This window comes from Ochotona curzoniae, unplaced genomic scaffold (assembly GCF_017591425.1).
Source record: "Ochotona curzoniae isolate NIBS_2020 unplaced genomic scaffold, NIBS_Ocur_1.0 scaffold_4505, whole genome shotgun sequence".
Classification (NCBI taxonomy): Eukaryota; Metazoa; Chordata; class Mammalia; order Lagomorpha; family Ochotonidae; genus Ochotona; species Ochotona curzoniae.
In genome coordinates, this window is record NW_024467118.1 from 32,722,619 (window position 1) to 32,744,390 (window position 21,772).

The 21,772-nt window shown below is 41.9% G+C and overlaps 1 long non-coding RNA gene and 1 other non-coding gene across 2 annotated transcripts in view; one reads left to right on the forward strand and one right to left on the reverse strand.

Moving 5' to 3' along the window:
* Window positions 1–21,772, forward strand: part of LOC121146858 — a 72,430-nt gene that overhangs the window by 3,097 nt on the left and 47,561 nt on the right. The window lies entirely within an intron of this gene.
* On the reverse strand, window positions 16,837–16,943 carry LOC121146890. The gene has a single exon (XR_005882269.1). It is a non-coding gene; the product is annotated as a U6 spliceosomal RNA (small nuclear RNA).

The following is a 21,772-nucleotide window of genomic DNA, read 5'->3' on the forward strand; positions in this document are numbered from 1 at the left end:
CTTGACGATAAGACATATTGATCCATTCAGCGCAATGCATCCCTCAAGTGCCTTAGACAAAGCAATGAAGACAGAGACATAATTACAGTTTTACATTTGAGAAAAACATTCTCCGTCATTCTCCAAATGCAGTTACTTGCAGTTTGTTTAGCCTTTTAGGTCTTGAATGGTACTGTTACCTGGTTGTGGTTGTTGTGCATATTGTATTCTGTTTCCAACATGGTTTTTTTTACTTCTTACTTTGAGATCACTGTAGCCTCACCCATATTTGTAAATAATGCAGAGAGATCCCACATCCCCCTCACCCTTTTTATTGGAAAAGCAAAGTGACAGGGAGGAAGGGAGGGAGATTTGCTGACTGCTGGTGCACTCCCCAAATGGCTGTAAATACCAGGGCTATTTTCTGCTGCCTTCTGAGACACATTAATGGGGAGCTGGATGGGAAACAAAGCAGCAGGTACGGAAAGCTGCTCGGCTCTGCCATGCTGCGGTTTAAGCACTGGCCTAAGCCTCAGAGCATGACACTGGTCTCTAACAAGGTGTGTCTCTACGTTTGTTGCTTCTTTTTAAAATTTGGGGGGATTTTAACACAATCATGCCATCTACAAATAGGGACAGTTTTATTTCTGGTTCTTTGAGCTGTGTGACTTTTAACTTCTCCTTCTTGCCTGGTGTACTGGCTAGGACTTTTCAACTGCGGTAAATTACAGTGGCAAGAACAAATACTGTCTTCAAGCCCTTATCATGAATCTTCATGGGAAGGTTTTTTTGGTTTGTTTGTTTTGTTTTTTGTAAATGTTCTTTGTTGAATTAAGGAAGTTCTCCCTTCATTCCTAATTTTCTGAGAGTTTTTTAAAAAGCATGAATGAATGTCAAATCAGCCTTGCACCCCTGAAATAAACCCTACATGATTGAAATGTATAATACATTTGCTAATAAAGGATTTTCACCTATATTTATGCAGGAAATGCATGCACAGATTTCCTCTTCCGTGCTGGATTTGACTTTGAGTTCATGGTAATGTCAGCTTAAAATGAATTTGTTGGTTGGGTGTTTGGCATTGTGGGTATGTTGCTTTTTGGGTTATATTCCTCCCGGAGTCCCTGGGTTTGAGTACTGCTTCTGCTTCTCAACTGGTCTCCTGCTAAGAGGACTCTGGGAAGCTTCAGGAATGGCTCAGGTACTTGGGAGGCTGAGATGGAATTCCAAGATCTGGGCTCTTACAAGATCAGTCCTGGCTGTTGTGAGCATTTAAGGGAACAAATCATAGGATGGAGGATCTTTCTCTGCCTTTGATTTTTAAGCAAAAATAAATAAAGAAAATTCTAAAAAATAAGAGCTATTGCCTTTTATATTATGCATGGAAAGAAATTGTTTGGAATTTTTTTTCCTATAAACATAAGGTTTTGTTTTTTCATCTAAATCTGGAGATTTCTCTTAGAAAATGCTAAATTATGGGGCCGGCCACCATGGCATAATAAGCTAAGCTTCTGCCTGAGACACTGGCATCCCGAATAGGCATCAGTTTGAGTTCTGGCAAACTGATCCAGTTCCCTGCTTAGAGCCTGGGAAAGTAGCAGAGGATGGGCCAAGTCCTCACGTCCCTGCACCCTTGTGGGAGACCTGTAGAGGTTCCTAGCATTGGATCAGCTCAGCTCTGGCTGTTGTGCTCATTTGGGCAATGAACCAGCAGATTAAACCTCTTTCTCCCTCCACTCTCTAACCCTGCCATTTAAAACAAAAGTAAAATAAATCTTTAAAAAAACAGGTTTTTAAAAAAATGTATGCAACTATAAAAAAAGAAAATGTCAAGTTATAAATTCCATTTTCCTTAGTAGGAATTGAACTGTTCAGCTTATCTATTTCATACTGGGCAGTTGCAATTATTTTTGTTTTCTAATGAATTGTCTTTTTTATACAAGTAGCCGAACTTATGGTCATTCACTGCACAGTATTTCCTTAGCCTTTTCAGTCTTTGTAGGATGACCACTGATCTCTCCTGCCATTTCTCTGTTAGTGCTTTATGGGAATACTCTTTTTTATGTCAGTTTTGCTTGAAGTTTCTCAGTTGTACCAATCTTTCGCAAATACGTACTTTTTTTTTTTACTAAATAAAGGGGAAGGGAGAAGGAAAAAGGATGTTGGGGGGAGGGGAGGAGAGGAAAGAAATAACATTAGATTTCTAGGAGGATTGTGTCTATGAATCATATTGAATCTGATTAAAACTTAGTTTGTATTGTTTCATTGGTTCCCCTATTTCTGTTTTCATTTTCATCAACTTCTGTTTTTTTTTAAAAACTTCTTTTCTGGTTATTCATTTTCTAGCTTATTTAAAGATATTTTATTTAGCTTTCTTCATTTGCTTGAAAGGGAGAGAGATAAAGACAGAGGAAGGGAGACAGCCAGCGAGGGAGGGAGCTCTCTTTTGCTGGTCTGGGTTGAAGAGGATGCAGCCAGTTGCTGAGACATTAATCTGCATCTGTCACATGGGTGTCAAGGACCAAGTGGTGGAGCCATCACCTGTTGCCTCCCAGGGTGTGCATTCGTAGGAAGGCGGAATCACAAGTGGAGCTGGGACTCAAACTTTGAAATGGGGCGAGGGTGACCCAAGCAGCATCCTAACTACTGTGCCAGATGATATGTGAGCCTCAATCATTGACTTGAGAGTTCTTTTCTCCTTTCCTAATGTAAACATTGCTTAAGCTGTGTTAATTTTTGCTATGGTGTGTCTTCATTAAATTTACCACATATATTTTCATTAAATTCAATGTGTTGCTTAATTTCCAAGTGTAATAGAATTTTTGGTTATCTCTGTTATTGCTTTTTTGTTTTATTCAGAGAATGCATCCTATGTAATTTTTACTAACTTGCCTAAAGTTGTTTTTATACCCAAAGATATATATTCTATGGGTACTGAAAGAGAATAGGTTTTGCAGTGTTGGATGGGAAGCGTTATTTAATATTGATTAGGTTCTGTGTTTGCCTTTCTGATTGTTGGTACAGTTGCTTTACCAGTGGCTGATAGAGGATGTCTTCAACTAGAATTGAGAATTTATCTGTTTTGGTGTTGTCATTGCTGGCTTCATATATTACGCATCTTTGTTGTCTGATTCCAATTTTAAGATGTCATATATTCTTGATAGATAACCTTTTATCATCAGGCAACATTTTTCTCTGCATCTTGTACTTACTTTAAAGCTTATCTGTTTTAATGTAAAAGCTGTTTTGACTGATGTTTGCATTGAATACAGCTTTCATTTTTCAAAACATTTATGAAGGAAAGAGATCAATTTCCTATGTGCTGGTTTACTCCTCACATGCCCCCCATAGCTGGGGCTGGACCAGCACAAAGAAGGGAGCTGAGGACTCAGTCTGGGTTTCCTCCATGGGCGGTGGGGACCAATCACTGGAGCCACCACTTGCTGCCTGGCAGGGTTCACATTAGCAGAAGCTCCTGGGACCTGCCCCTGGCGCTGACTGTGATGCAGGTGCCTGAAGTGATGTTTTCACCCCTATACCAAATGCCCGCTCCATTCACAATCTTACTGTATCCCATCTGCTTATGTTGTTCATATTTGTAGGGAATATTCTGCAGACATAATAAAGTTACATAATATTTTCTGATTCACCCTGCGGATCCCTGACTTTTCACTGGTTTATCTTAATTATTTACACTTAATGTAATCATTGAACAATTTTTTTTAATTTTCTATTTTTTTCTTTTTCCTTCATGTGGTTCACTTGAATGTTTTTGAGAATTCTGTTTTAGTTTATTTATATTGAGTATATTCCTTGTAAAGTTTTTTTTTTTGGTTGTTTAGATATTCTAGGATATTTACATATACACAGCATATCAAAATCTTTGGGCAACTAAAATTGATATTTCAGGTGAAATATACAAACCTTACCTCTGCATCCTTCCTTTTGACACTATCATTACCTATAATATTTCCTCTATGTACATATAGAATATCAGATAGCACTGTTATTTTCATCTCATTCATCCCACATAATTCACAAAACTTAGAAGGAAAACCTGTTATTCTTAACCCTCTTTTGCTTATCTTGTCTTTTCTTGTTTTATTTTCCTAAGATTCTTTTTTTTTTTAATGTGTTCCTTTCCACTTAGAAAACTTCCTTTTTCCACAGGAAGAAGGGGATGCCAAGTCACTATCCCTAGACGGAGGGAGAGGTACCATTCCCACATTCCCACGGTACCTCTGTGCTACATCAGGGTGGGGCTCCCAGCTACTGCTGGGTGCCATGCGCCTGTGGCTCCCCATGACATTTCTGTGCTACCAGCATGGCTTGAGGAGTATGTCTTGTTCCTGCTCGCCACGTAAATCACCACCGGCACTTGTTTCTTGAGAGAGGAAGATGGTCTTGTTACTGTTGTAGTGGTGACTCTCCACTGGATACCCGCTGTCACTGCGCCCAGGGTGCTGAGGAAGTGTGACTTAGTACTGAAGTCCAGGCTCCCACGATGGTCTCCATCGAAATCACTGATGGTGGTGGTGTTGATGGTAGTGATTGGTGGACATAGGTCTCCCCTGCATGGATTTAACAGCTTGGCTTTTCCTCAGCTTTCTATGACACCTTCTGGCATGGGGATGGCAGTGGGGAAATGCAGTTCCTCATTCAGTCCTTGCCAGTATGGGTGGGTCATGGGTCAGTGGTTGTGTTTTTTCTGTGACATTTTCTTGGTGTAGAGTGGTCTTTTTTCTTTCTTTCTTTTCTTTTTTTTTTTTTTTTTTTATTCTGCTAAGCTGCTGCTTTCCTATTTCTTTGGCTGCAGTGAGAGAGAGCAGGCTTTTGTGGGAGCTTTTTCTGCCTTGAATTCATCTGGGTTTCTTAACTGGCAGCTTCTTCAGTTCCAAGTCTGATATACAGGAAGTGAAAAGAAAACCCCAGGAACACACCACCAGGCTGTCTGGTAGAACAAGTGTCTGCACAGCCATTCTTCCTTTCTCTACCTTTTGGAAGATGATGTCACAGATACAGTGTCCACAGTTCTACTTGGACCTGCAGAGGGATGGAGAAAAGTTGTCTATTCCATCATCCCAGGAGAAAACTCCATTACCCATTATATCCCACAATGGTTTATGTTCCCACACAATCTTCATGACTAGTACTTATCTATGCCTTAAGTTAGTCTACTGCTAAGCTTATTTCACTGCAGCTATTCCAATATAGTAAATTAAGATGTTATATAAACATTAGTTGCAGCTTAGTGATAACATAGATAATGATTCTAAGTAATCCTTTCTAACTTTAGAGCCATAGGGGCCTGGCAGTCTGAGGGAAATTATTTCTGCCCCAGACTAATGTAGTCTGACTCTGGCAATTACAAAAGCTGAGGTCTGCTCAATATTTATTTCTATATGGATTTTCTCCACATACTTTTTAAGTTGTCTAAGTTCTTCAAAGTTTTTTTTTATTATTTGAAAGGCAAAGTTTCAGAGAGTAGGAGAGATTTTGGTTCACTCCCCAAATGGCTGGCATAGCTGGAGCTGAGCCAATCTGAAGCCAGATGCCCAAAGCTGCTTCCAGCTCTCTCATATGGGTACAGGGTCCCAAGCGCTTGAATAAGCTTCTACTGTTTTTGCCATGTGCTTACTTATCAGAGCACTGGATTGGAAGTGGAACAGCCAGAACTCGATCTGGTACCCACATGGGATGTCAGTACAGCAAGTGGAGGCTCGACCTACTACAACCATGGTGCTGGCCCCCAATGCATTTTTTGCCTTCACTTTTTCCCCTTTGGCCTTGTGTGTGTTTTCGTTAATGTGAAAATTCCTTGTGCACATGACTACGTTCCTCCCACCTGGTAGTGTGAAGGCATTCGTGCTGCCAGAGTCCCAAAGTGGCACACAACACTGAATGGCAAGCTATGGGGAGCACATATGTGCCACCGGCATTCAGCCACGCGTGGGTGCTCTGCCTTCACTACCAGATCCAAACCAATCGCTTCCCAACGCCCTGTCTCACAGCACCATATAGGGGTTAAGCTTCCTCCCTCTGCACACTAATGTTAGGCTTTGGGTGTAGGTTTTGGGTGACATGCTGTTCACATTATAGCTTTTGCCCTTTTATTTTACCACTTTGAATTTCTGTATATTTGACCTTGTAGAAATGCAGTAGTGTTCAGGGACAGGGTGTAAAGAGTTGACAGGATTCATGTCTTATCGTTGAATTCCTTACCTCTTAGGACCTCATTTACCTCATCCATAAAACAAGGACCATAACACCTGAGTCAAAGGACTGTTCTGATGGCTAACTTATGCATCATTCACTTCCTTCTCCCTGGTCACGTTTAAGCCCTTGTGCTAAGTCATCTGCCATCACTTGGGAGATGTTGCAAAGGCTTAAAAAAAATTCCTTCTCTGTTCATTTCTTTGCTCCTACCCCCACCTGCCCGCAGGCCCCCTCAGAGAGAAGAAGATGCTGAGATTGGGGGCTCCTAAGAGGCCCCTGAGAGGTTGCTGAGCCTCGACAGATAAGGCTGAGTTTCTGTGTGGGTTCCCAGAGGGGAAAGAGAACAATAGGCTCCATAGACAATGTGACTGTCAAAATAACACATTGTGAAATAACTCTCCCCTTCCTCCAAGGGAGAAAACATTCTCTCACCTTGACATTTTTTTCCTAAGTGTACCCTACCTTCTTCAGACATCCTTACCTGCATATCAACATTTCCTCCAGCAGAAAACAGGATCTGAAAGGAACTCTGATTCCCCATGTGGTGCTAATCAGTTGCATGTCACAGAATAACAAATGGTTTCCTTTCTGCTCTATTATCAGAAGACTGTAAGATCAATTCTTTGGATTGCAGATGGATGGGCCTATGGGTTTTGGTTGCTGTTTGACCTTGAATGTAGTTCTGGCTGAAAGAGGGTTGAGATGTAAAAATCTATGCATTGACCCTTCCTATGCTGTCTTAGGAGCAGAGCTGTAAGTCACTTCCGCAGGCAGATCAATACTAAGCCTTTGGCTATAGCCCTGGGTTCTTGTGGCCATGGCACTCACTGTATGAATCTGGGAGAAAATTTTTGTTGCTTCCTTTGTTTTCTTGGGCCATTTGAGGAATGTAAAACTCTGAATGTCCTATACAAGCAAAGGTGTGCTCTAGTCCAAAGGCAGAGAAAGTATTAGCCTCCTGTGACTGATGCAGCAAATTGTTGCAAATGTGGCCACTTCAGACCAAAGGAGTGTTCTGGAGGGCTGAAATCTGGGGTCTAGCAAGGTTGTTCTCTGTGGTGGCTGTCCCTGCATTCCTGAGCCTGGAGCCACATCACTTTGATCTACCTGTGTTTACATTCATGTCTATGTCTTCCTCTTTCTGGTCTCAAACCTCCTTGTGCCTCACACTCACAAGGACATTTGTCATTGGGTTTAGGGCCAACCTGGATAATCCATCTCTCAACGGCCTTAATCACATCTACAGAAAACTAGTTTCCACCTAAGGTCACAGTCAAAGGTTCTAGAGATGTGTAGTCAGTTTTCCTTGGAGTGGGGAACAGAAGGGACCCAGGATTTGGCTTGCTGCATCAGAAGAATGCCTTCTAAATCTATTGCTTGCAGATATTTTTCTCAATAGCTCTCTACTTTGATATTTAAAAATCTAGAAAGATTTTTTTTGTAGATTGGCATACTAAATGGCTTCAGGGAAAATATAGAAATAACTGTGTGACCTTATAAACACTCTAATTCTGATTATTCGATTCACTTCTGACATGTCACTGATTCTGAATATTTTGCGATGGGAATAATTTCTAAGATTCAGGCATGCCAAAAGGAAACCCTTGTTTCCCTATCATTTCTGTCTCAAGCTTCAATTATTTAACAGTGAACAATCAAACCACTTAAAATCTCCCTAACTTTTCCATAATGTCAGAGTCCTTTGAGAGTTACAGTGAGGGGTTTCCCTTCTTGCCATTCTCTCTGGGATGCATTCCAATATTCCCAGTTTAGGTGGACCGGATGATACAATGGCTGTGGATGAGCCATCAAATCCATACTTCCTGAACTTGAAACCAGCACCTCTTCCTGCTGGCTGGGGACCCTTGATGTTGCAGATGGGGTTCCCGGAAGAATGTTGTGAGATGGTGCCATGATGGTGAAGGAGTGCCCTTGAGAGCAACAATCACAGCAGGGAGGGAATGAGAGCAGGAAGACCCAGGGAGAGCCTTGGCAAGCTCCATTGGGTGCTTTGCAGTTCAGACGGCCCAGCTGCACTGTCCCGTGTTGGGTGACATGGCTGGGACTCTACACTCTCACCAATCTGACCTTGAGTGTGGCTGCTCTGGCAAGTGATCTGAGCAGCAGCAGGTGGCTCTTTGCAGCTGACAGAATACTGCAGGCTGGCTTTGAATGGCACCGCAGCAGCGGCACATGTAGGGGATGCATTCCAGCATCCAATTCAGTGTGCCATCATGCTGCCTGGGTCCATTCTTCATCTGGTTCTGAAAACAGCTATGCCAGAATGCCAGGGCAGTGCTTTGTTTCTGGGGAAACTGGGAAGAGGCAGGATGAGCGTCAGCAGCTACTCCATGTGGCTGGTCTCTGGGTCGCATTCATCCTCGGTCTTTCCTGCCTCTCCCCTCCAACCTGGATTCCCCTAGTCCGCAGATTAGACAGCTTTGATGATCCATCCCAGGTGACATTCCTGGGCCCTTGCACAGTCACTGGGCTCTGCTTGCTTGAATCCCTTCAGGTCGGTTTTTCCTGCCTTCCTTCCCTAGGGCACGTCCTCCTGTGTCTGTGATCAAGGTGCCTTGAGTACTGAAGGGCATCACTGGTCGACTGAGTCCTCTCATCATGCTGCTCTCTGTCCTTTAACAGTAGCCTCCCTGGTACCTGTGGACTCGGGTCTATCCTCTGGCTGAAGAATGTGTTGGAGTTCTGCCTGCACCCTTGTTCAACAAACTTCTCCTTAGCACTCCTTGCTCAGGCCTGGCCTGAGGCAATCACAGGTCCATCAGTGTGTGTGTGTGTGTGTGTGTGTGTGTGTGTGTGTGTGTGTGTGTTTTCATCCCTGGAGGAACCCAGTCCTTCCCCAGTTGGAGACTACTGATCATGCATTTCATGCACATTTAGATTCTGTCAGCATGGAGAGCAGCTCTCACTGGGAGCCCACTTTGCCTAGCGTCTTCCAAATCGTAAAAGCAAAAGTTGTTTTAGTTTCTCCTCCCCTCCAGCTTCTCTGTGATCACTTTCCCTTCAGGGCGATGTCAGCCTGAATTTCCTGGTCAGAAAAGCACAAGAGTCCCAACAATTGCTAGAAACAATGAAACAGTATATTGCTCAATAGTGTCCCTCTCATTCTGCCAGAATTGTGACTCATACACCTTCTCTCATCTTGATCAGGTTTTCTCATCTTATCTTGGAGAGAGAGGCAGGAGGCTGTGCTGTGTGTGCACCTGGTTAGTCTTAACTTTTCTTTTATGTGGAAAATTACCCTGTTAGATACCGTGAGTCCTCTGCGGAACAAAATTGCCCAATCTCGAGAATTTTGTGGGTGAAATAAGGCAAGTCCAGCAGCCTTCTATCCCTTGAGATGCATTTCTGCTGGTCCTGATGTTGATAGGGTGGAGTGTTGCCTGGGGCCATGGTTCCAAAGCCACACTTCCATCACTGTTTCCATAAGGCCGTGGCTGCTTGACCTGAGCAGTTCCCAGCTTGCTGCTGTGTGAGGGGCAAGGGGCCTGCCCTCCTAGGGGACCCAGGAAATCCTGTCTGCAGGTCCCCTAGGGGCAGTGGAGAGGGGGGGTCCAGGCACTCAGAGCCCTTCACTCTCTGCTTAGTGTTTTTACACTGATTTAATGGAAGTCCCAGATGCCCGAAAGGAGTGGGGTACAATGGGTGCTTTGGTCAAATTGAGTCCAGGAAATATCTCTGCGTGTGACTGAGTGCGACTGAGTGCTAAAATTCAACAATCGGCTGAAGCTGAGATCAAAGCCAATGATTACCATTACAGGAAGAACTTATGGGATACAGGAGCAAAGCTGACAGTTGATTAGAAATGAAATGTTTTGCCATTACTCAACATAGAAAATGTACATTTATCCCTTACAGCCTCAGACATGGTCATATTAAAAACCTTGGCATTATGGTTAACAATATTTATTTCTTACATTGTGACAGTTGGGTATAACATACTTTAATTTTTGAGATTTTTTTAATTGAAAAAGTACTTTATAAATGAAGCTGTTCAGGATTCAAAAGTGTCTAATTTAGGTCTCATGGACAACAGTAAAACTAAAACGTAATTCAGCTCTCAGTGAAAGATAGTCTCCTCTTAATCTTTTATAATCTTCAGGCCTCTTTTTCTTTGGCGAATTTTTAAGGTATGCTCAGCCATAGTACAAAAGTTATTAAATTTTATATATGATTATAACTAAACATCTAATTCTTTTAATTAAGTAAAACTTTATGAGAATAATGCACTAGAATTTTTAAAGAGAGATTTATTTACTTGAAAGACAGAGAATATCTTCCATCTGCTGATTCAGTCTGTTGTAACTGTTACAACTGTGGGACCTCAGCTCGTCTGAAGCCAGGAACCAGGAGCTTCATCCGGGTCTCATGTGTGGGTGCAGGGGCCCATGTGTATGGATCTTCTCTCTTACTTTCCTAAGTGTGTTAGCAGGGAGCTGGATCAGAAGTGGAGTAGCAAAGACTGGAACTAGCACCCATATGGGATGACAGTGCTATAGGCTGCAGATTTACCTGCTAAGCCACAGCACTGGTCCCTTGAAATAGCATTTCCCCCCCTCCAATGAATATGCTTGCAAAATGACACATTGCTAAAAAACCATCTTCAGTCATGACACAGAAGCTAAACACCACAGAGACAGGCTGACTGAAGCTGGAATTGCTTCTTGATACCATTACTTATTGTAAGGCGGAGAAACAGAAAGATACAGAGAAGTCTGCTATTTGCTGGTTCACTCTCCAAATGGTCACAAGAGTCAGGGTTGGTCCAGGCTGAAGCCAGGAGCTGGAATTCCATCCAGGTCTTCTACTTGGGTGGCATGGGTCCAACTACTTAAGCTGTCAATTGTTGCCTCCCAAGGTGAATATTAGCAGGAGGCTGGATTAGAAGTGGAGGGAGGACTTAAACCTAAGAACTCTTTAAAAAAAAATCATTCATTTTTATTTAAAGACAGATTTACAGAAAGCAGAGAGACAAAGATCTTCTGGCCACTGGGTCATTCCACAAGGCCCGAATGGCCAGAGCTGAGCCAATCTAAAGCCAGGAGCTTCTTCCAGGTTTCCCACACAGATACAGGGTCCCAAGGCTTTGGACCTTCCTCTACGGTCTCCCTTCTACAGCTCACAAGCAGGATGTTGGATGGGAAGTGGAGCAGTTGGGACATGAACCAGTGCTGATACGGGATTCCAGTTCTTGCAGGGTGAGGATTTAGCCAAGGAGCCATCGCAGTGGGTCTCTCTTTGGCTCTAAGGATGTACACTCCAGGGTCCCCTATCCCTTTGATGCCTCTTCACTATCAAGGAGGTTCTTCTTGTATCATCCTTCACTTAGGAACTTATAGGGGTATCTTCATAGCATTCAGTTAGTATTTTTCTCTCCCATGGAAGACTTCCCAGGACATTTGGGGAAGTCATGATGTTCATTAGAATAGCCCACACTAAAGGCAAATAAATTCAAACACCCAGGATACCAGTATGTTTCAGATCATTTAAGAGCATGAAGTGTTTCAATGAAGTAGTCACAGGATGTGGTTAAGAACTTGCAGTTTCTAACATATTGGTCACTCAATACCATGTCAATTAACTCCATAATATTGTAAACTGTTGTAGATGTTATGTTATGGCTTTTAATTGGTCGGGATGATATCCTGCCAGCTCTGCTTTCAGACCAGAGATGGTCTCCCCGAGAAACTGTTGAATTGATCTGAACAATAAGATGCTGGACTCTATGCATGGTACATGCTTGCAATGAAAGAAGACAGACTGGATTTGAACTGTAATACTGCAACAAGGTGGAGGAATTCACCATGGGGGGGAGGGTACGGGGAGGGGTTGGGGGAACTTCAGAGCCTATGAAACTGTGTCATAAAATGAGATGTAATAATAAAAAAAAGAACATGAAGTGTTCAGCTGTAAAATGTCCAGAATTCAGGCCAGTTAGGAGTGGGAGAGCATGCTGCTGGTGTGTAAACCAGACTTAATTCCTGCAATGGAGTGAAACAATATCCAAAGTGATGTGGATAACTGGATTGCCAACTTCCAATCAAGAATTTAGTTTACATTAGTTATGATGGAATGATCAGTAGATATTAAAAGGGAGAAAAGGAAGACTGAAGAATAGCCCACAGTAACTTAGTACAGGCAGAGCCAGCAGACCCTGCCTTAAAGCCAGTCAGATCTGCCCCCTGATGCCATCACTTCCAAGATAGTGAGGATGACCCATGTGATTCCTCTTAATGGCAATGAATATGAGATCCTAGTGGGAATTTAGGCCAATTTTCCAGACTAGAGCTTCCACATATATTTTTTTAGTCACTATTCCTGCTATGTTGGGAAACTTTAAATAGCCAAAGCCAGTGAGTGAGTAATGCAACTGCAAAGAGCAAGTGCCCAAAATATTACCCATTTCCAGTCTGAGTCCTCTACTAGGTAAAATGTGACTGAATGAAGACCACAATATTTATGATCAAGTTAACATCAGCTGTCATCCAGAACTTTATCTTGTGGTACTTTGCAGGATCTGTGGGTAGTGATGGGCATTCACTGGCAGGTAGAGCCAGTAAAAGTCTTCCCATGTGAAGTGGTTCCTTAGGGGAATGATGACTCATGACTTTGGATAATGGATTGCTTATATACATCGTAACTTCTGTTAACTGTAAGCACCCTTGGCTGAATCCAGCATTTAGGATACACGATTTCCCTGTACATAGCACAGCTGATGGTACCCAGAGGCACTTAGTAAGAGGTATTGACAGAGATTCTGAATTTGATGTGGATTTCTTTTTTCTGCTTTGAGAACATTCATAAAACCCAGAAAGCACTAACGTCTACAGTATGTTCATTTAGCTGCAGAATCAAATTCATACTCAATACTATAGCACTAAAACCTTTTCAAAATGTCTAGCATTTCATAAGCTGCCCCATACTTTATCCTGAGAACAGAAAAGAAAAATGCCTGCTGGGGATATTTGTTGCTTTTATAAGGTATATTATAGGAGGAAATTCTTTGCCTGCTGTCTCCAATTTTAGGACTTTAGGTATTTTGTTTTGATAGAGGGAATTGGTCCAACCCTTGTGTGGAGTAGTTAGTAGTGGTGAAAGGCATTACTGGACCTTGGCCTAGAAATAATACAGAATAGGCCTTTCGTATCATCTAACAAGTCAACCAACCACAGACTGAAAATATCTGGGGAGGAAAAAATTTAATCTGTGCTGAACATGCTGATTTTTTTTCTTAATGTAGTATGGCAACTATTTACATAGAATTTGTATTGTATTAATTGTTTAGATATTATAATCAACCTAGAGATGATTTAAAATATATGGCAGGATGGATGTAAATATACCAAATCATTTTATATAAGGGACTTGGGCATCGCAGATTTTCCTGTCTGTGTGTGTGTCAACGAGGAGGCATGTCCTACAACCAGTGCCCTACAAGACAACTACACAAGGTTTGTTGGGTATTTACAAATATATGTTGGCTACATTTCATTCCTGAAAGGTTTTATCTGCATCTTTGGGTCATACTTAATGAAGCAAGGTATGCTTCTAAAGTATACAGCTCTTTCAATTTGATTAAACTTCAGAATATTAATAGTGCATTGTATTAGCTTTTAATTACTTTGACTAAAACACTTGAAAAGAGTTTCTTGGACAGGAAGATTTAGTTCATCTTTCATCCTGTAGTTTCACAGTCACAGATGGAGAAGCTCTATTTGTTCAAGTGTCTGGTGTGGCCAGAGGATGGGGGAGGGGTAGTCATGTGTCCAGCTAGGCTGAAGGAAGCACAGGTGAGATCAAGACTTTACACATGGGCCTTGAGGGGACACCCAAACTAGCTTCCAACCACGTGCTATTTATATAAAAATTCCAGAGGAGACTGAAGTGAAAAGGCAAGTGATATGATATTTTCAGTTAAACATTTTAAAGTGTTTGCTATGCTATAATCACATTCCTGTCCAATTGCATTGATTCCCCCACTGTGTGGTGATGATTTTTGATTTCTACAGCAGAACTTTAACAACACTACAGGCTGAGCAATGTGCTGTGTTCTGATGAGAGCAGGATTCCCACAGGGTCCCAAAGGACAAGGGCACTAAGCTGCGAGGGCCACCATCAAAACATCCCACAGAGGCTTTTAATGTGGTCTCACCGTTCTGGAGATCACAGGTCAAAGTGTAGACAGCACTAACTTCTCTGGGGCCTTTCTGCTTTCTCACAGCCCTTTCTCTTTGGGTGTCTGCATCCTCATCTCGTCCCAGGAGGAAAGCCATCGAAGTGGATCAGCATCTACCGTAATGATCCTATGTGATCCTCATATGTCCATGTTCAGTCACATTCTGAGGTTCTGGGTTTAGGTGTTTACCACAACAGTGGGAGGAACACAGCTCAGCTCATAATTAGATACTGACCTAGGCACAGGGTCTGGGGGATGTGTATGGAAGGTTCCTTACTACTCTCAGTTGCTGAATGCCCCTGAGAAGGAATCATGATTTGTTTAGAGATGAGACAGGTCGCTTTTGGATTTTTTTTCATTTTTATTTATTTATTTCTGGATGTGACCTGGTACAAGGTTTCATAGCGTGTGCCAAGTCTATTGCAAGACCTCTGTTGAATAGTTTTTGTTTGTGGAGCAGCGGGTTGAATCACCACCTGCTGTGTCTGCATCTCCTAACAGAGTGTTGGTTTAAGCCCAGGCTGCTCTGCTTCTGTTCCAGCTCCCTGCTAATGAACTTGGGAAAGAGACTTGTGATGGCTCACGTTATTGGGTCCTTGTTACCCGTGTGGGAGACCTGGAAGGGGTTCCCATGTCTTGGCTTTGGCTTGGCCCTGCCCTGTTGTGGCCATTTGGGGAGTAAGGAATGAATGGAAGATCGCTCTCTTTCTCCTATATTCTGCCTTTCAAATAGCTAAAAATCAATCTTTAAAAATTAGTTTGCATAGATTAAAAGTGATACAAAATTTTCTTAAAGTATTATTGAGTCTCTTAAATTTGATTAGTAAAACAATGTTTTAGGATATCTTATTTTTCACTATCACATTTTTCAGTTTTTTATTTTGTATTTCTGTCTGAACCAAAGATGACTCATCATAGATATTGCAGTACATGGTTTGGGAATTTTACTTAAAAAAATTGTTTTTGAGAGCCAAGAATCAAAACCATATGGAAATTTCTTGCTGATGCAAGCCTGGAAGTGAAAAAGTTTGTTTTACAGTTAGAGGCTGTTGAGTTTGACACTATTTTTTTTTCCCATGGCAATACAATTCCAAATAGTATCATTTCAAGATGCAGCCAATATATATTATGAATATCAAGTCTTTAAAATCTTTAAAGAATATTATATATTTGAAAGCAGAGTTACAAACAGAGGGACAGAGAGTGATACTGATTTTTCATCTGCAATTTCAATTGTCAAGTTTCTGCAATGACCAAGGCTGGACAAGGCCAAAGTTAGAAGCTGGGAATTCTACTGGGGTCTCTGATGTGGGATGCAGAATCTCAAGTATTTGGGTCATCCTTATCTTGCCATGTGCATTAGCAAGAAACTGGATCAGAAGTGAGACAGCTAGGATGAGAATCTGTACTCTGGTACAGGATGCTGGAATTGCTTGTGGTGGCTTACCCTGAGTTTTATGTTGTGTCCATTTCTTTCTGTTCAGATATTTTAGTTTAAGCTCAGCTGTTATTTGTAATACATGCTTAATGCAGGAAATGTAAGCAAACACACATGAATGCTCTGGCTGTGCACATATTTTCCTTAAAACTACAGTCTCCAATAGACACGGTCTACCATCCAAGCTATTGCAGGTAATAGTTAAGTGATTTGCCAACCATTGGCTTAGCCTGTAAAACTGTATTTTCTTTTCTTAAAAAAAAAGGATTTATTTATTTTTATTTGAAAGATTTACTGAGAAGAGAGAGAGAGCTTCCATCTGCTGATTCACTCCCCAAGTGGCCACAGCAGCCGGAGATGAGCTGCTCTAAAGCCAGGAGTCAGGAGTTTTTTCGGGTCTCTCTCATGGGTGCAGGGTCCCAAGGACTTGGAGTGTCCTCCACTGCTTTTCCAGGCCATAGGCAGAAAGCTGGATGGGAAATAGAATAGCTGGCATATGAACCAATGCCTATATAGGACACTGGTGCTTAGAGGTCGAGGATTAGCCAGTGAGCCATGACACTGGCCTCAAAATCTGCTTTCTTGTAGCTTGCCCTTTAACTTCCAGGGATTAGTCATGTATTTTTAGTTTTATTGTGGCAGCACGTCCCTTTTAAAATATCAATCTCTGATTAAGGGCAATGCCAACTGCTGTAACAAGTAAACTTCCAAATTTTCATGGTTTACACAATTAGAGCTTTCTTCTTGTTCACAGAACTTAAACACTGGTGATCCTACACCCTCTTGCTCATGGCTGTAGAGTCTTGTGGGTTTCTGTATTCAGTTAGCACCCAGGAAAGAAAATGGGCAGAAGTGTAAGTTCTCATTAAAAGCTGGAGCCCAATGTTTCCCACATCAGCTCTGCTTATGTTTCATTAGTAACAGTGCCAACCCCTGACGACACAATCCACAGGAGAACCCGGGAAATGCCATCTGTGTGCTCAGGAAGCAAAAGGCATAGCGGATTCTATTGAGCTGACATTCCATCACAATTTTGCGTGTCATCCCTGTGCAGGTGACATGCTATTCTTCTCTGTATTGTTCCAATTTTAGTATATGTGCTGCTGAAGCGAGCACGAGCTGACATTCCTACCATTGTGTTTATACGAATGATATTGACCTGGAGCTTGCCTTTCTTATATAAGTTTGGTAGGTTTTTTTAAAAAATTATTTTATGTAAAAGGTGGAGTGACAGAGAAATTTTTCATCCGTTGATTTACTCCTTGAATGCCCACAAGAGTCAGAGGTTGGAAGGCTGAAGTCAGGTGCCAAAAGCTCCATTGGGTTTCCCACATGGGCAAGGTGACTACAGGTACTCAGACCCTTTGTACTGCTTCCTTGTCTGGTGTTTAATGAACTTGAGGCTAGACTAGGTGATGCTAGATATAAAAAGCTATACAATGGGCAAGTATTTCTTCCTTTTCTGTCTTTTGAGTGTTTGGGTGTGACTGACTGGAACTTACCTATTCTTTCAATGATCGGTAGATTTTTCAATTAAAGCCATATGCTGCTATTCACGTCAAGAAAACATTTTTAACTCTTGCTTCAGTTTATTAACAGGTTATGGGATGATTTAGGTTTTCTATTTCTTACCAGTTTTGGGAAGCTGAACATTTTTTGAAGATTTATTTTACATATTTGAAAGAGTTGCAGAATGAGAGAATGATGGCGGGGGTAGGTATAAAGGTAGAGTTTCCTATCCACTGATTCGTTCCCCAAATGGCTGTAACAGCTGGGCCCAGGCCAGGAGGGAGCCAAGGACTTCATCCGGGTGACCCACGTGGGTACAAGGACCCAAGCATCTGGACTTACTTTCCACTGCTTTCCCAGGTACATTATCAAGGAGCTGGGTTGAATTTGAATTTGAGCATCTGGAACCTGAACTGGACTTATATGGGATGCAGTCACCGCAGGTGGCAACTTTTTTCTTTCCCTTTTTTTTTTTTTTTTTTAAAGAATGGATACATTCCAACTTGGGTTTCAAACTGAATACATGAGCTAGTAATCCATATCTTTAGACAAAAAACTCTGCTACTTTGCAGTTATTCTCCTTTTCATTTCTAGACTGTTTGTCTTTCTTAAGGACTCACTTGATGTTTTCCAGCAAGGAAAGGGGTCAGCCAGGGAAGATTTTCCTTAGCTGGCAGGGCAAGAAGTTTTGAGATAGCTGTGTGAGAGCTCTCCAAGTCCCAGGCCACAAAAGGGAAAAGAGGAGCAGAGGTAGAATGGGAGTGTAGGTAGACTGGGAGAAACTGAAAAACCAGAGGCAAATATTATTAAAAGGGGGAAAAGAGGTGGGGGGCATGGAAATGAGAAATGATAAGGGAAAAGCTGCACAAGAAATGTATTAGCCAATAGGGAATGCAGAGTAATTTTTAGGAGCCAATGGGGTGTAAAAATAAAGACTCTATTTGTCCTTGATGGCAGAAATGTTCTCTTTCTAGTGACCTGGCATTGCAAAACTGAATCTGCTGAGAAACAGATGTAATTGTAACAGAGGAGGCAGCCCAGTGTGGGGCAACGTTTGCATAGTTGTAGTAATGATATGCTTTCTAAAATTGGTTTTAATTTTTAGGGTGAGCATATGAATAAGAAATACTTGCTGGAAGCACAGACGTAAAATTCAATAAACCTTAGACATAGAAAAAGAGAAAATACACTGTGAACATAATAATGTGCGTGTTTGTCCTGTTCTGTTTGTAGGATTTGGTCCAGGGGCAGGGTGCCTGCAGCTCTGGGTGCATGTGTTTGTCATGATGCTCTGCTAAACCCCCAGGGAAAGGGTGTCAGTTTAGGTTCTCCCAGGGTGCTTTTCTGCTCCCATCTGTCTCCCTTCTTGCAAGCAACCCCCAGAGCTTCCGGCCTATTTATAGTATCCTTCTCCATCTTCAAATCCCACTATAGATGTTTCCTCTTTATTAATATTTATTGGATTATTAATTTTTTTTTTGCCATAGACAGGAAGTAAAATGCCTGTTTTCGAATGGTTGTCTTGAAACCAGGAGTTCCCTGACAGATCTATACAATATAAATTGGTTTTGTCTTTGTGTTTTGCCATTCCTGATTAGAAAAGTGATGTGTGCTTGTTGTGGGAACAGATGGAAGTAAAGAGCTGATGGGACCTGTCTGCTTTTGCCAAGGCATACAGGTGGGAGAAGGCTGGCCCTGGGGAAGTCTGGCCCGGGCACAGGGAGCTAGGAGCCGTGGTTCTGTCACCTTCCAGGTCAGAGTTGTGAAAGAAACAGCCTCATGCTCCTTATTTGCTTATATACAAGGGGATGTCAACAGGGTCATGGAAAAACAGAATTAAAAATAAATTTAAAAAAGAAAAAAAAAACCTTTGACCTGGGGGGGATTGCCATTTGGAAGCCTACATGCCATATAGGTGTGCCTGGTTCAAGTTCCAGTTCATCCCCAGCCCAGCCTTCCTCAAATGCTCATCCTGGGTGGTATGGGGAGCTGGCTTCTGACTACTTATGGCCCTGCCACGCATGTGGGAAATCCAGCTAGACCCAGGATCTTGACTCCCATTGAGCCCAACTCTGGCAGTTGCCGGCATTTGCGGAGTGAGCCAGAGAGAGGGCTGAAGATTCCTGTCTCCATCCTTCACCTTTCAAATGAACTAAAAAGAAACATTTACTTAAAAATATTTATTATTTATCTTGGTGTAAAAAAATATTTGAAATCCATACACATGAAGAGTCTTCAAGCATTCACAGCAATGTATAACTGTGCATGGCTTTCAAAATTCTCGTACCCAAGTAAACATGATTCCATTTCCCATGAACCTGTTGAAGAGCCCCTCATATTGAGATAAGAGCCGTCTGGTTTCATTTTGTGGTTCTTCTAGTGAGGCAGCAAGGGCTTAGTTGGGCATGTTGTAAGGCTCTCGGTGCTCTTATCATTTAGTTTTCTTTAGTATCTTTCTTTCCCCCCACTTCTGGGCAATCAGTCTCTAAGCCAGAACCCCCACCGGTAGTGCCTGCTCCTTCGCGCAGTGAGCTCATTCAGCTGGTTAATTTAGAACTGTTAATGACTTAAAAAATCTATATGAACTGTGTGTTCCAACAATCTGTGCCACTTGATTGCCCCCAGCATGGGGGAAAAAGGCAACATTGCAAACCCATTTAGATCCAGGCTGTCTTTGTGAGAACCGGATGTCATCAGGGGCTCCTGCAAGCTTTGAAAGTCCAGTTGAACTTAGCCTAAACTTCAGTTTCCTCTCACTGTCCTTATTTCCTTAAATAAAATTTTACTTCATTTGATTGACCATAATTATGCATTTACTTGGACCCATGTGATATTTTCATATGTGTATACATAATGTAAAGATCAAATTAGACTCATTAACATATCAATTACTTCAGACATACAGCATTTTTTTTTTAAATGTGCTTATTTTTTTGGAAAGGCAGATCAGATTTATGGAGAGAAGGAGAGGCAAAGAGAAAGCTCTTCCCTCTCCTGGTTCACTCTCCAGGTGGCCATGATGGCCAGACCTGAGCCAATTTGAAACCAGGAACTTCTTCCAGGTCTCCCACATGGGCTTTGGGCCATCCTCTACTGCTTTCCCAGGCTATAAGCAGGGAGCTGGATGGGAAGTAGAGCAGCCGGGACATGAACCAGCTTCCATATGGGATCCTGGCATGCGCAAAGTAAGGCCTTTGCCATTGACCCATTGCACTAGACCCTGTTTATCATTTCTTTGTTGTGAGAACATTGGAAATCATCTTCTCTGGAGTATTTGGTACAGCAGTTAAGATGCTTCTCGATGCTCACATCTCATATTGGAGTGGCCAGTTTGAGTCCTACCTCCACTTTCAGCATCCTCCTAATACAGACCCTGAGACAACAGGTGCTGGCCCAAGTACTTGAGTCCCTGCCATTCCAGATGGAAGACCTGAATTGAGTTCCAGACTCGTTACTTTGGCCTGGCCTAGCCCTGGCTATTGTGCGTGTTTGAGGAGTGAACCAGCAGATGGAGGATGTCTATATCTGCCTTTTTTTTTTTTTAAAGAAATTAACAATGCCATGAAGTTAAATAACATTCTACTGGACATAATAGTCTCCATTATACAGTTACAGTACATCCCCTTAAATGAAAAGCCACAAAACAAAATCAACAATAAGAAGAAAAAAGAAATTAAAAATGTCATGAAGTTAAATAACATGCTACTGGTTGACTAATGTGTTGCTGAAAAAATAGAAAAGGAAATCAAGAACCTTCTTGAAGAAAAAAATGATACTGTATGATCTATGAGTCAGTGAAGAAACAGCCTTTCAAGAAAAATAAAAATACAGTTTAAAAATCCTCTCTTTTGAAACATTCAGCACATTCTTGTTAATTATAGTACCAAAATTACTATTTTTGTTGAAAAGAGTCCTAGAAGGTATTCCTCCTATGAAACCATAAAGAGATTCCTTCTTTCTAGGAACCCTTTTCATTCTTCTCGCCCAAACTCTGGTAACCACTATTCTACTCTGAAATCCTTTCTCTGCCTATTTTCCTTTAATATATATATATGTATTTACTTATTCGTTTGGAAGGAAAAGAGACCAAATGGCAGGATGGAAAAAGAAAGATCTTTCATCTGCTGGTTTACTGTAAATGGCCACAATAGCCAGGGCTGGGCCAGGCTATAGCCAGGAGCCAGGGAGTTAATCTGGGTCTCCCATATGTTTGGCAGCAACTCAAGTACCTGAGTCATCCTGCTATTTCCCTGGTGCATTAGCAGGGAGCTGGGTTAGAAGCAGAGCAGACTCAAACTGGCACTTTGATGAAGGATACCAATGTCCCAAGTGGAAGCTTCACTATTTACCACAATGCCAGCCCCTGTTCTTTTTATATCTGATCAATTTCACTTTAATGATCTTGTTAAGATGTGAATGAGATTGGGCCTGGCATA